Source organism: Bufo gargarizans, chromosome 6 (assembly GCF_014858855.1).
Source record: "Bufo gargarizans isolate SCDJY-AF-19 chromosome 6, ASM1485885v1, whole genome shotgun sequence".
NCBI lineage: Eukaryota > Metazoa > Chordata > Amphibia > Anura > Bufonidae > Bufo > Bufo gargarizans.
In genome coordinates this window covers 312,176,621-312,190,958 of record NC_058085.1, presented here as the reverse complement: position 1 = coordinate 312,190,958, position 14,338 = coordinate 312,176,621, and positions in this window count along the sequence as shown.

Here is a 14,338-nt window from a genome sequence, read left to right as displayed (position 1 = left end):
GGATTCCAAAAAAGTTGGGACACTATACAAATCGTGAATAAAAACTGAATGCAATGATGTGGAGGTGCCAACTTCTAATATTTTATTCAGAATAGAACATAAATCACGGAACAAAAGTTTCAACTGAGAAAATGTACCATTTTAAGGGAAAAATATGTTGAATCAGAATTTCATGGTGTCAACAAATCCCCAAAAAGTTGGGACAAGGCCATTTTCACCACTGTGTGGCATCTCCCCTTCTTCTTACAACACTCAACAGACGTCTGGGGACCGAGGAGACCAGTTTCTCCAGTTTAGAAATAGGAATGCTCTCCCATTCTTGTCTAATACAGGCCTCTAACTGTTCAATCGTCTTGGGCCTTCTTTGTTGCACCTTCTTCTTTATGATGCGCCAAATGTTCTCTATAGGTGAAAGATCTGGACTGCAGACTGGCCATTTCAGTACCCGGATCCTTCTCCTACGCAGTCATGATGTTGTGATTGATGCAGAATGTGGTCTGGCATTATCTTGTTGAAAAATGCAGGGTCTTCCCTGAAAGAGATGACGTCTGGATGGGAGCATATGTTGTTCTAGAACCTGAATATATTTTTCTGCATTGATGGTGCCTTTCCAGACATGCAAGCTGCCCATGCCACACGCACTCATGCAACCCCATACCATCAGAGATGCAGGCTTCTGAACTGAGCGTTGATAACAACTTGGGTTGTCCTTGTCCTCTTTGGTCCGGATGACATGGCGTCCCAGATTTCCAAAAAGAACTTCGAATCGTGACTCGTCTGACCACAGAACAGTCTTCCATTTTGCCACACTCCATTTTAAATGATCCCTGGCCCAGTGAAAACGCCTGAGCTTGTGGATCTTGCTTAGAAATGGCTTCTTCTTTGCACTGTAGAGTTTCAGCTGGCAACGGCGGATGGCACGGTGGATTGTGTTCACTGACAATGGTTTCTGGAAGTATTCCTGAGCCCATTCTGTGATTTCCTTTACAGTAGCATTCCTGTTTGTGGTGCAGTGTCGTTTAAGGGCTCGGAGATCACGGGCATCCAGTATGGTTTTACGGCCTTGACCCTTACGCAGAGAGATTGTTCCAGATTCTCTGAATCTTTGGATGATGTTATGCACAGTTGATGATGATAGATGCAAAGTCTTTGCAATTTTTCGCTGGGTAACACCTTTCTGATATTGCTCCACTATCTTTCTGCGCAACATTGTGGGAATTGGTGATCCTCTACCCATCTTGGCTTCTGAGAGACACTGCCACTCTGAGAAGCTCTTTTTATACCCAATCATGTTGCCAATTGACCTAATTAGTGTTAATTGGTCTTCCAGCTCTTCGTTATGCTAAAATTTACTTTTTCCAGCCTCTTATTGCTGCTTGTCCCAACTTTTTGGGGATTTGTTGACACCGTGAAAATTTGAATCAACGTATTTTTCCTTTAAAATGATACATTTACTCGGATTAAACGTTTGATCTGTCATCTACGTTCTATTACAAATAAAATATTGACATTTGCCATCTCCACATCATTGCATTCAGTTTTTATTCACAATTTGTTTAGTGTCCCAACTTTTTTGGAATCCGGTTTGTATTAGTACCGGATCAAGCTTTAAAATTGCTGCATTGACGGATCCGTTCTTCCGGTCTGCGCATGCGCAGACCTTAAAATTTGTGAAAAAATAAATAAATAAAGGATCCGTTTTTCCGGATGACACCAGAGAGACGGATCCGGTATTTTAATGCATTTGTCAGACGGATCCGCATCCGGATCTGTCTGACAAATGCCATCAGTTTGCGTCCGGCGACAAAACTGCCTGCCGGAATCCTCTTTCGCAAGTGTGAAAGTACCCTTAAAGGGGCGCCCGGCGGCCGACACAGCTGGCAGTCGGTCTCTTACATCAGGCCGGCCCAAGATTGTGTGAGTCGAGCCCGGCGAGCTGAGCCGCTGCAGCTGCCAGGTCAGGTTCCTGAGCGTTGAGCTTAGGGATGCAGGCGCAGCGTCCAAGTGCTGCGCCTTCACAGAGAGCCGCGGAAGGATCTGCTCAATGTGTGAGGGCGGCGGCCGGTGCTCTGCAGACAGGGAGGGAGCAGAAGACTTCAAATAGTGAGAACCTGTTCTTATTGTTTTTTTTTTTTTACCAAATATCTTTCATTGGATAAGGGTGACAGACACTGGGTATGATTAAGGGGGCAGGGGACTGGGCTCTAGGTGACACTGGGTATGATTAAGGGGAGCAGGGGACTGGGTAAAGGTGACAGGGTGTGAGATCATGGGTCAAAATCCATTTCAAAATCATGTGGATTCTGGTGCAGAAAAAAATGCAAAATCCACACGAAAAAAAGTGTGGAAAATGAACTACACTGCCACGTGCATGTACCCTAAAGACACAGTACATACTACCATGAATAGTGTCCTGCAGCCACTACCCATCATTGAGTGATGTAAGGTCCTTGCGATATATTTCTACCAATGGTGGGAAAATATAGCTTCTTAACCTTTTGCCTTCCGCTGCACGTCTTTATACTTCATGCAGTAGGCTCCTATCTGTAATCCGACATATGAAATCATCAGGTTACATCACGATCTGCCAGCGGCCCGTGCCGCTGCAGATCGCTGTGACCGTGTTGTCATTAGACAGCTGAGGTCACAGGAAGAAGTGCCGACACAAGCAGGAGTGGTCAGGCTGTGACACCCTGCTAAAAGGATCTATCACAGTGTTAAAAACAAAAGCCGGCAGGGAGCGCTTTTCCTTATGTAAGAATGCCACCTGCGAGTTAACCCCTTCCTGCCCTGACTGTGGCAAGAAGTGGTTAATTCACTTAAAAAGTGAGTTAGTAAAAGTGAAAAGTAAAAAAATTCAAAAAAAGGTAATAAAAATGCTGAAAAATAAAAAAAATTCATAATTTTCAGTTTTTTTAAAGCTGTTATGTGAATTATATCTATATATGAATACCGATATAAGACTAACGTTGATTCCCATGCCAAAACTACAATGAGCCATTGCAACACATGTTGTGGCAATATAAATGGGGGTCAACTATTATAGAGTACAAAAAAGTACCAGCTCCTTTAACAAAACAACGACCTACAAGAACCGAAGCCAAAGGTACAAATGCAAAAAAGTGCATAAGTGTAGGCAACGTAGTTGCCGTATTTGTGGGAGGGGAGGCTCCCGCACATGCTATTGAAAGCCCACTACGCCCACTACGCTCTCCCCCCTGTCAGCTACCTATCGATTCCCGGCACAGCGCGGCGTGCAGCAGCGGTGTGCGCAGGCGCGGCTTCAACTTCCGGGTCACGAGCAGGGTCAGCGTCCTCAGCGCTCCATCGGTCGGCCGGCAGGGTTTCTTCACTGGTCCTTCGGTGCATGTTGCCCCGTCCGGGTAGGGTAAGTTTGGCACTCGAGTGCCTTTTCCTTCCCACAGCCGGGCCCCACGTCCAGCCACCGCTTGGCTCTGTTACATGCGGCTCGGCACATCCGGCTCGGTGCAGCTGCCGCAAACCACATGTGTACAGTAGGACTCCGGCTCTAATTTCCATGGTAACAGGGGGGTCGTAGTAGTCACCACTTAATAGAGGTCATGTTGATGTACAGCACGCAACAGTGCCCATAGGAACGTGACAAACGTTGGGTTTGTTTGTTTTTCCACATAGCAGCCACATGTCAGTGGCCATGTACCGCATAATAGTAGCGGTGTTTCTGACCATACTAACGGAGCTAACACCAGCCCCACATTCTCGGAGCGCACATAGGTCGCTTTATTCTAGTTGGTAAAACTTTTCTTACAGGTAATTTTCTCTGCATCAAGACCTGCTCGCTCTCCATGACGTTTCAGTTTTACATGAGTTCCGTGTTTACGTGGTTTATATGTTCTACATTTTTCCCCCTCTCTCAAGGTTCACATATTTATGTTCCAGTTGGTATTGTCTGGATATGAATGTTGCTATTTGTTCATAACAGGTGTCACTGCGGTTCAGCCGAATATATTTCAATTTCCTACGGAGTCTTTGCTCAGGTATATCTCTATACACAAGCGTCACGGTTACAGCAGGCTCATGGTTATCAGCTGACCTATGTTCTATGTTTTGGTGTTGCAGTTGCAGTAACTACAGGTAGCCATCCGACTGGATCTCCCCTCACTTTTCTCTCCCCTCACACCACGGGTACAATGTACAGCCATGGTTAGTTATCATAAAAATGCAGACATGTCGAATCCCTGTCACACTAACAGGCACGTTCGTCAGGTCTGTCACGTCCTCAGACTCAATAAGTCCTGTCTCGACTTCAGGCACTCGTCAAGTCTGTCACGTCCTCAGACACGATGTAAGCCCTGTCACGACTTCAGGCACACTCGTCAAGTCTGTCACGTTCTCAGACTCGATGTAAGTCCTGTCACGACTTCAGGCATACTTGGAGTCTGTCATCTCCACAGATACAACATAAGTCCCGTCACGACCTCAGGCGCCAACGCTACCCTGTCACATCCGCTCCTCATTCCAGGTCATGTCCAAGCTAGTCACGGCTGTCGACAGTCCGGGTACACGCCTTTCAGTCTCAATAGCACGACTTTAACAGTAGGTCCACAGATAGGCATGGTCACCTCCCCATGGTAGAGCGCTAGCTTTTATGGCTGTACATTGCATTCTGTTATACACAGTGTGACACATGGTGGACAAGAGTTACACAGGGTGGTTATCCTTAGGCTTGGTGTTTGCGTTCCTTTCACTCTCAGTGTCACCAGGGCGCACGATAGTAGTCACTCTACACACATAGTTAGCGCAAGATTCACACGGTTCATGTCTTTCTAGATGGAGCTGCCACAAATTCAGGATCCACTAGGATCTGCATCATCCCAAGTAAGCAGGGACCCGCAGTCGGACAGAGATCTCACTCCGTCATTGAGGTTTTGGACCGTTTCTAAAATCACTACGGAGCTGTTACGCAGAGGTATCCCATTCCCAGCATCCGCCAGGAAGGCTGAACTATTTCGCCTGTTACAGTCTGAACTGGGGTCCAGCCAAGAGTTATTCTCCTCTAACACTATACAGACTTCCATCACGCAGTTACATGCTGCGATCAACAATATCGCTTCCTCTATGTCTAGCTTCCATACTAGACTAGAGGCTATAGAGAACAGGGCCACCACCTCCAGCACCACCATACTAAGACCACTGACTCCGTCAGTCCCCGAGACGACCACGGCTACCTTTCCCCCTAACTTCCCCAACATTGCACCTTCACATTTCATACCGGCCAATATTAGGCAGGATATCCTAGACGGTAAGGACGTGAACTTAGCCTGCTTACTCATTGCTACACACGAGGTACCTGACAACAAGACCATCGCCTGCGGCGAGGTGTCAGTCGTTCTTAAATCGAGGGATGTCAGGTTAAACCGCAAACTCAGTATCACAGAGTTCGGTCTGGCGTTTAGCCTGTACCGGGACGTAGTTTGTTCCGTGTCCCCCAGTCGCCGTGAGGATGTAGACTTGTACCTTTACAAAGTAGTGGATCTAGGTCATAAATATGGGGACACGGCATTCTATGACTACCATAGATCTTTTTCCGCAAAGACAGCAGCTTTACTCGCGCAATTTCAGCACACGGTCGACTGGTCAGTTACCGACACTGAGCTTTTCTGTCGCCATTTTGTGGGGCTAAGAGCTCAGGTGATCCAAATGCGGTTCTCACTCCCATACCGCAGAATGGTGCTCATCTAACAACCCTCCAGCAGGCTGCTCCCAGGTAAAATATTCTTCTGATAGCATCACGCCCAAGTCCACAACAGGGGTAGACAAATTAGGGAGACCCATCAAATACCTAGGCAAGTCACAGATTTGCAATAACTTTAATTTCGCAGGGTGCTTCTATAGCCAATGTCGGTTATTGCATCTATGTACTAATTGCTTCAGGGCTCACCCCAAGACAGCATGCCCCCAGTAAGGCCTTCACACGGCATCACTAGGCAGAGTACACGTAGACGTACTAGCTACATTCCTGGTAGACCATCCAGACAAACAATGGGTGGATTTCCTCCTCAGTGGTTTTACCAAGGGCTTCCATACAGGCCAGGTATCCTTACCACAAACCATATACGAGTGCAGGAATTTATTGTCAGCCATCAGGAACCCCGAGGCAGTTAGTAGCCTCATTCAATCAGAATTGGCGAAAGGCTATCTGATAGGCCCTCTTCGTCAGCCCCCATTCGAGTGCTGGAGAGTCAGTCCTATAGGTATGGTCATTGGGAAATTTTCAAATAAAAAACGCCTTATTTATGACCTGTCAGCTCCACATTCTTCAGACATTCCTAGCCTCAATGCCCTTATTCCCTCCGAGGAGTTTGGCATGAAATATGCATCCATAGACGAGGCAATCCAGGTCATACTGTCTTTAGGACAGCACACGTGGCTGTCAAAGGCAGATATCACCAATGCTTTTAAACTGTTACCTATTCACCCTCTACTCTGGCAGTGGCACGGCATTAAATGGGATGGTCTGTACTATTTTGACAATTGTCTCACATTCGGTTCAAAATCAAGCCCATGGCTGTTCGATCAATTTGCTAGAAGTCTGCACTGGATTCTCGAGCATACCTTCGGTGCCCACCACGTCATACATTACCTTGACGACTTTCTGTTGATCGAACCTCCATCTCGTCCTCCTAGCGATCTAGGGGTTTTGACCGAAGTCTTTGGGAAGCTCGGTGTTCCAGTAGCTGATCACAAACTAGACGGCCCACACACTAGATTGACGTTCTTAGGCATCCAGCTAGACACTGACACGTTACAAGCCAGTTTGTCTCATGACAAGTTACAGAGAGTCAGAGACACAGTTCATAGATTAGCTCATGCAGGCCTTTGTTCCAGAGCAGATCTTCAGAGTCTGCTGGGCATGGTCAACTACGCCATGAGGATTATCCCGCAGGGCAGGACTTTTATATCTAGACTCCTTAGCCTGCTTCCGTTAACCACAGACCAAGATAGCCAAGTGAGGTTAGATCAACAGGCTTTGGCCGATCTTATCATGTGGGACCTGTTCCTTTCCAGTTGGGACGGCATTTCATTTTTCACTCCCGCAGTATCTAGTGAGTCTCCGGTCCTCCATGTTGATGCTTCATCAGCTATAGGGTTCGCGGCCATTTACGGCAGCCATTGGCTAGCCAGCTCTTGGCCACCCGAGGTCACGCTCATTCCGGGGTTTTCCCAATCTTCCTCGTTATTCGAGATATACCCTATCGTTGCTGCAGCACAGGCATGGGGAGCTTACTGGAGCAAGCACACAGTTTAATTTTAACGGACAATGCAGGTTTGGCAGCCTTGCTTAATAAGGGTAGATCAGCTTCCACAGATATCATGTCCTTCATGAGGCAATTTATCTGGTTGGCTTTGGAACACCAATTCCATTTTGAATGTGTACATATTCCCGGGAAGGTAAATGTTGCAGCAGACGCACTATCCAGGGGTAAATGGCAGTTTTTCTTTCAGATTTCACCAGAGGCAGACCCAACACCAACCCCAACACCTTTGCACAACCTGTTAGTCGTGCATTAAGGGGGCACCTGGATACAGCCAGGGTTCTCATGCAGAAGTCGTTTCCAAGAACACGGCGAGGACATACCAGACGGCTTGGTCCCACTTCACTAGGTTTCAGCTATTGTGTCCGCAACAGGGTTTGGATCACATCACACACCTACACGCGTTCATAGCATTTTGCCACTCAGACCTTAAACTTTCTCATGGTACAATCAAGTTATATTTAGCCGGTATACAACACTATTGGCATATTTCCTATCCCGACAGGCCTTTGTTATTCTCAGCGCACCCCATTAAAGCAATCCTTATAGGTATACATAAATCTTCAGCTGTTAGTAAGGTTTCCAGGAGACCCTTCTCAGGGGAAATGTTCAAATCCTTGTCGATAATCTTAAATGCAAACCCCTTTGGTTTGAAGACAAGCGCCTTGATCAAAACAGCCCTGTATTTATATTTTTACGGGTTCCTACGACCCGGGGAATTCACGTGCCCTATATCTAGCAGCGCCTTTGTACAGAAACAACATTTAAAACGCTAAGGCTCCCATTACGTCCTCACACTTGATCATACTAAGACTACTAGACCTGGCGAAACCACTAAGGTTAAATATTTCACTACGGGTAACAAGTGGTGTCTAGTGGCAGTCTTTGACGAATGGTCGGTTCTGATCAAAGGCGCTCCACCCGACTCCCCTCTTTTAGCGCACAACTCTGGGCCGCTCAGCATTTAAACATTCCTGAAATACATTCGCGTCTTGCTGCCTAAACTAGATGTTGATCCACTGAGCATTACCGGCCATTCATTCAGAATAGGAGCAGCCTCTGCCGCCTCTAAAAACAATGTACCAGGTCACATCATCAAGAAACTGGGTCGCTGGAAATCACTGTGTTACACTCGTTACATCCTCAACCCTAGATGAGAGATGTCATTAGCTTTTCAGAATTTGCTGTTGTAATATGTTTCAGTACAGTTCTTTGTTTTCACAGTACCGTGTCTTGTATTTTTGGCCCCTTTAGGCTACCCTTTACAGCAATTCCGCCACTACTCTACTGCTATGCTTTAGGTTACTGTCACTCTGATAGTCGATCCGAGCACAAGCTTTATTAAATAACATGATTACATACATATAAGACATTATGTTAAAAAGAAATAGCAGCAGGAAAAAAACACCATCCCGGTGGTACACTACATTAAGAATAATGATACTGTATACATGACAATCATAAATCTATGTAATATATGGCAGAGTCTCCTATATAAATATGTTCAATATCCCTATGTAGGACAAGGGAGTCACTACCAGGGAGGTAACAACAGTCAGAACTGCAAATATAGCTGGACCATATGGAAACCAGGTGAAACCATGGCGCCTAGCAGAGTACCGACCAGGAAAACAGTAGTGAACATATATAGGGGAGACTTACCAAGCAAAGTAGTGTATCCAAACCGGGATGGCGTAACCCCAACGCGCGTTTCGGCGTGCCTTCGTCAGGGGGTAGCGCCATCACCGTGGATGAAAGGTTATAAAGGCCTCTCCTCCAATCAAGTGGCATTCAATCACTGAATATTTTAGTCACCTGGATGTTCAGCGGCAAAGACCTGATGAACATAGTCCGGCATGCGATCCTCCCCTAAACCGGCGTCACCTCGCACCAACCATGACACGTGACTCAAATTGTGTCATATCATATTTATTATAATATTCTCATTCATTCACCATGGAGGATGTCTTCTTCATTTTCACAATGCACTTTTTTCACTGAAACATTATTTTTGTACATACCGATCCTATCATGAAATGTATTCTTTGCGCACCTCACATGCATTTATTATTGTTTTTTATGTCTCACTTTTTTCAATTTGTTTTTATTTTTTATATATTTTTTTTAAATTTTTTTATTTAATTATTATTTCTATATTTTTTTAATTCATTTAGTCATCTATATTATATGCAATCATGTATTATAAATGTTCTTTTATAATCATGTACGGTGTGATTTTATATAATATGTTGATTGTATATATATTTGAATATTAATTGTTGGACCGAATGAACATGTATATATATTTAACTGCACATTATATTATTTTATGTTGCTGCTATTTACATACTGTATCATTGTATACACTGTTGCTATCATGTATAAGAGATATTGTGTGATTGATGTATATATAAAATTAATTCTGACGTATTTTATGATATTGGTTCCTATGTCTTATGATCAATGCACACAGTGTAATCATATATAATTATGTAGTGATGAGAGACAGCGTATATGAGAGATATCCCTGTGCAGGCACTGCGTAGCACTTGTCCGATTTGATTTTCTTCCCCTGTGATGTGTGCAGATGATGCACAAAACGGCATGTGACACCTCCCACCAGGCGTCTTGACGTCGGCCGGCCGCATGACGTGAGACTTCACGTGTCATGGGCGGTGCGAGGTGACGCCGGTTGGGGGGAGGATCGCATGCCGGACTATGTACATCAGGTCTTTGCCGCCGAACATCCAGGTGACTAAAATATTCAGTGATTGAATGCAATTTGATGGAAGGAGAGGCCTTTAGAACCTTTGATCCCCCTGACGAAGGCACGCCGAAACGCGGGTTGGGGTAATGCCATCCCGGCTTGGATGTGCTATTTTGCTTGGTACGTCTCCCCTATATATGTTCATTATTGTTTTCCTGGTCAGTACGCTGCTAGGCGCCATGGTTTCACCTGGTTTCCATATGGTCCAGCTATATTTGCAGTTCTGACTGTTGTTACCTCCCTGGTAGTGACTCCCTTGTCCTACATAGGGATATCGAACATATTTATATAGGAGACTCTGCCATATATTACATAGATTTATGATTGTCATGTATACGGTATCATTATTCTTAATGTAGTGTACCCCCGGGATGCTATTTCTATTTAACATAACATCTTATATGTATGTAATCATGTTATTTAATAAAGCTTATACACTTTTTTGCATTTGTACCTTTGGCTTCGGTTCTTGTAGGTTGTTATATCTATATATGTTACGGTGGCTCATAACATTATTAAAAATACATTCGTAATTTACTCACATAATTTATTTTGCCGTGTTTCTGCACGGCTGATGTGGGTCACATGACCCCTGATGTCATCCACCAGGCTCCGGTGGTGACGTTTCGTGTACAGGCTTCTCCCTGCCTTAGGGAGTGGCCCGGCTTTGTATACAAAAGGGAAGAGCCTTGTGTGCCCGCCCCCTCTCCCTCCTCTGGCTGCCGCGGCTACTGTGAGGGATCGCGCATGCACAATCCTTACCAGTGTCGGCAGCCATGCAGAAAGATTCAATGGTGTGCCCGGTCTCCTGCCTCTGGTGATCTTTACCAGTGTCGGCAGCCTTAGCAAGTTACCATTGCCCTACTCCACTGGCCCTCAGAAACAAAACCACCCCAGGAACATTACAAAGTAAATCATTGTCCCTCATATAGATGTAGGTCTCATATAGCTTAGATACATATAGCTGTCATATAGCTCAGATACATATAGCTGCCATAGCATAGATACATATAGCTTAGATAGATATAGCTGTCATATAGTTTAGATACATATGGGTGTCATATAGCTTAGATATAGCTGTCATATAGCTTAGATACATATGGCTGTCATATAGCTTAGATATATATGGCTGTCATATAGCTTACATAGATATAGCTCATATAGCTTAGATACATATAGTTGTCATACAAAATGGCCTGGTAAGGAAGGGGGATAAACAGCCCAGTAATGAAGCGGTTAAAGACAACATGCCACAAAGCAGATCCTCCCTAAGGCTAAATGCACACGGCCGTGCCGTTTTTGCGGTCCACAAACCGCGGAACCGCAAAAAACGGAAGCCGCCTGTGTGCCTTCCGCAATTTGCAGAATGGGAGGCCCATTGTAGAAATGCCTATTCTTGTCTGCAAAACAGACAAGAATAGGACAGGTTATATTTTTTTTGCGGGGCCACGGAACGGAGCAAGGGATGCAGACAGCACACAAAGTGCTGTCCGCATCTTTTTGCGGCCCCATTGAAGTGAATGGGTACGCACCCGAGCCGCAAAAACTGCAGCTCGGATGCGGACCAGAACTACGGTTGTGTGCATGAGGCCTACTGTTCATCTTTTATACGGCGATTTTAAGCTATGAAAAAATAAAAAAAACACACAACAGACAAGTGCAAAGTGCAGACAGATTTATTACTTTTTTGTACAAAGTATAAAATGTGTCCCTAACACTGTACTTATAATTTATGCAAACAGCAGGTTTTCGTGAGGTATTACTTTTACAGTAAACAGAACATCTCGTTAATAAATTAAAGTATCCTAAGGCAATTATTACATCGCTAAGGTCAACAATAAAGCTTTTCTTCTCAGGACTACAGGCAACAACAGTTGTCTCCATGTCGTGATCATCAGCTAGAAACATACTCAATAGGTTTTCATACATAAACATTTAAAGTCAGACCCAAATTCCCCAGCAAATTAAAAAAAAGCAAACACAACAGTATAAAGTATTTTATTTCCTACATCAGGTGCAATTCAGTTCATCCGAGAGTAACCAGTCGTTAACAACAAATTTTGTTGAAAAGTATGTCCAAGATTTTTTTTAAATTGTCCAAAAAAGGAGACTATAGTATAAAGAAAACACATTACTCGTCTGTTAAATGTCCTGTCACTGCAGTGCAGCCCCTCTGATCCTGGGGTGATCAAATGTGCATGAATGGAGCGTGACTGCTGAAGCCTGTGACTGGATGCAGTGGTCACATAAACATGACATCACAGCTGCAGGAACTGGAGCAGCATGGCATGGACATAACTTACCAAAGCTGACCCTGACTACTTCTGTTTTCCCTGCCTAAATATGTTGCCTCGCCTCCTGTCAATTTAGACCTGCCTACAACATAGGGCCACTTTTACCTTTTATTCTAGGACCACTTTTAGTTCCCAGTCCGCCTCGGCTGTAGTGCATCACCTGCTGTTTGTTCTTTTTCTTATTTCTTTGTCCTGCTCAGTGAGAAGGTCGCACATGCTCAGTTTCATCCTTCACCTGCCTCCTGAGTTGTGATAGGGAGAGCTGAGACACGCCCCCTGAGCTGCAGCAGGAAAGACACTCCCCATGAGCTGCCAGCTTGATATAAATCTAGCAGAGCAATGAATGGGGAGATCTCTGGATCCATGTGAGGTACAGGGATGGTTCTAGCTTTGTTAGAGACTGTTGTGTACTATGTGATCTCTGATTTTCATTTTTTACCTTAATCATAGGATAACCCCATTAAAGGGGTTGTGTCACTTCAACAAATGGCACTTATTATGTAGAGAAAGTTAATACAAGGCTTGTATTGTCATTATCCATGTTGCTTCCTTCGCTGGCTGGATTCACTTTTTATCAGAGTATACATGGCTCGTTTCCATGGTTACAGCCACCCTGAAATCCAGCAGCAGTGGCCGTGCTTGCACACTATAGGAAAAAGTGCTGGCCTCTCTGGTGGCAGAGACCACAGGAGCACACATAGGCTTGTGCTTTTTCCTATAGTGTGCAAGCACATGGAAACTAGCAGCGTTAAATGTGATGGAAAAGCAATATGGACAATCACAATACATTAGTAAGTGCCTTGTGTTAGCATTTATTACGTAGAGAAAGTTATTTGCTGAAGTGACACAACTCCTTTAAAGGGTATTCTCACGTGGCTAAAATCTGCCACTGATTCAGCAGTGGAAAAAAAGCCATTTTCTGCTGCTGAATCCACATTCTAAACTCTTAGAGGGTTTTTTTCAGTTGCCGATTTGAGAAATGCTGAGAAGTGACAGGTTACCTCTTAGAAGCAGATTTGATTGTGCATTCCATAAATCAATGAGAAAGCAGAAAAACCCTTCTAAAAACTGCCTCTAAAATCTCCACCAAATTCCAAATCTGCCCCTAAACATGCTGTGGGTTTTCCATGTGAACATAACCTTAGCTTTCCCCGTGCATGCACAGAACATGGAGAAAACAAGGAAGTTATGTCTGGGGGCCCCCAATCTACCTCTAAACTCCACATTTAGAGCTCTCAGCTCCACCCTGTTGCACAGCTAGGTCCCACCCCCCATCAATCCGCTAAGCCCCACTGTAGGCAGTTCTGCTACAGTTCTACAGCTGGGCAGGGCTCCCCTCCAGATTTCCAGCAGTGAGTCTGAGCCAAAACCAGAAGTGGAGCCTACACAGAGATGAGGCATAATGGAGAGATCTGCACCTGTTCTGTGTTTTTGACACGCAGCTGGTTTTGGCTCACAATTAGGGATGAGCGAATCAACGTTGGATGCTTCATCCAAAGTCAATTTGCATACGGGAGCTCCGTACAGTATTAAAATGTATTGGCTCTGATGAGCCAAAGTTATTACTTCGCAAAGACTCATGAGACTTTGTATAATAACTTTGTGAATGAATTATTATTGTAAAAAACCTTGGGTTCGGTTCCAAGGTACCACCGAGTTCGGTATCAAGGTTTTTTACATTTATCATTAATTTACCAAGTTATAACACGAAGTTTCGCGAGACTTAACTTAAGCTCATCGGAGCCACATTCTAATACTGTACGGAGCTCCTGCTCCGTACAGTAATACAACAAATTTTTATGATCATCCCTACTCACAATCACTGATGGAAAACACTGATCATACACTGACTGAGTGAAAGCAGTCTTAGTATAAAGTTGTCTAAAAGTGTCTAGCCCTGAACCAGATTGATCATACAGTGTGACCAACGAGTGGATCTCTAAACATGCATTTCGGTACAGTTCTGGGCGCACTGTAGGGAG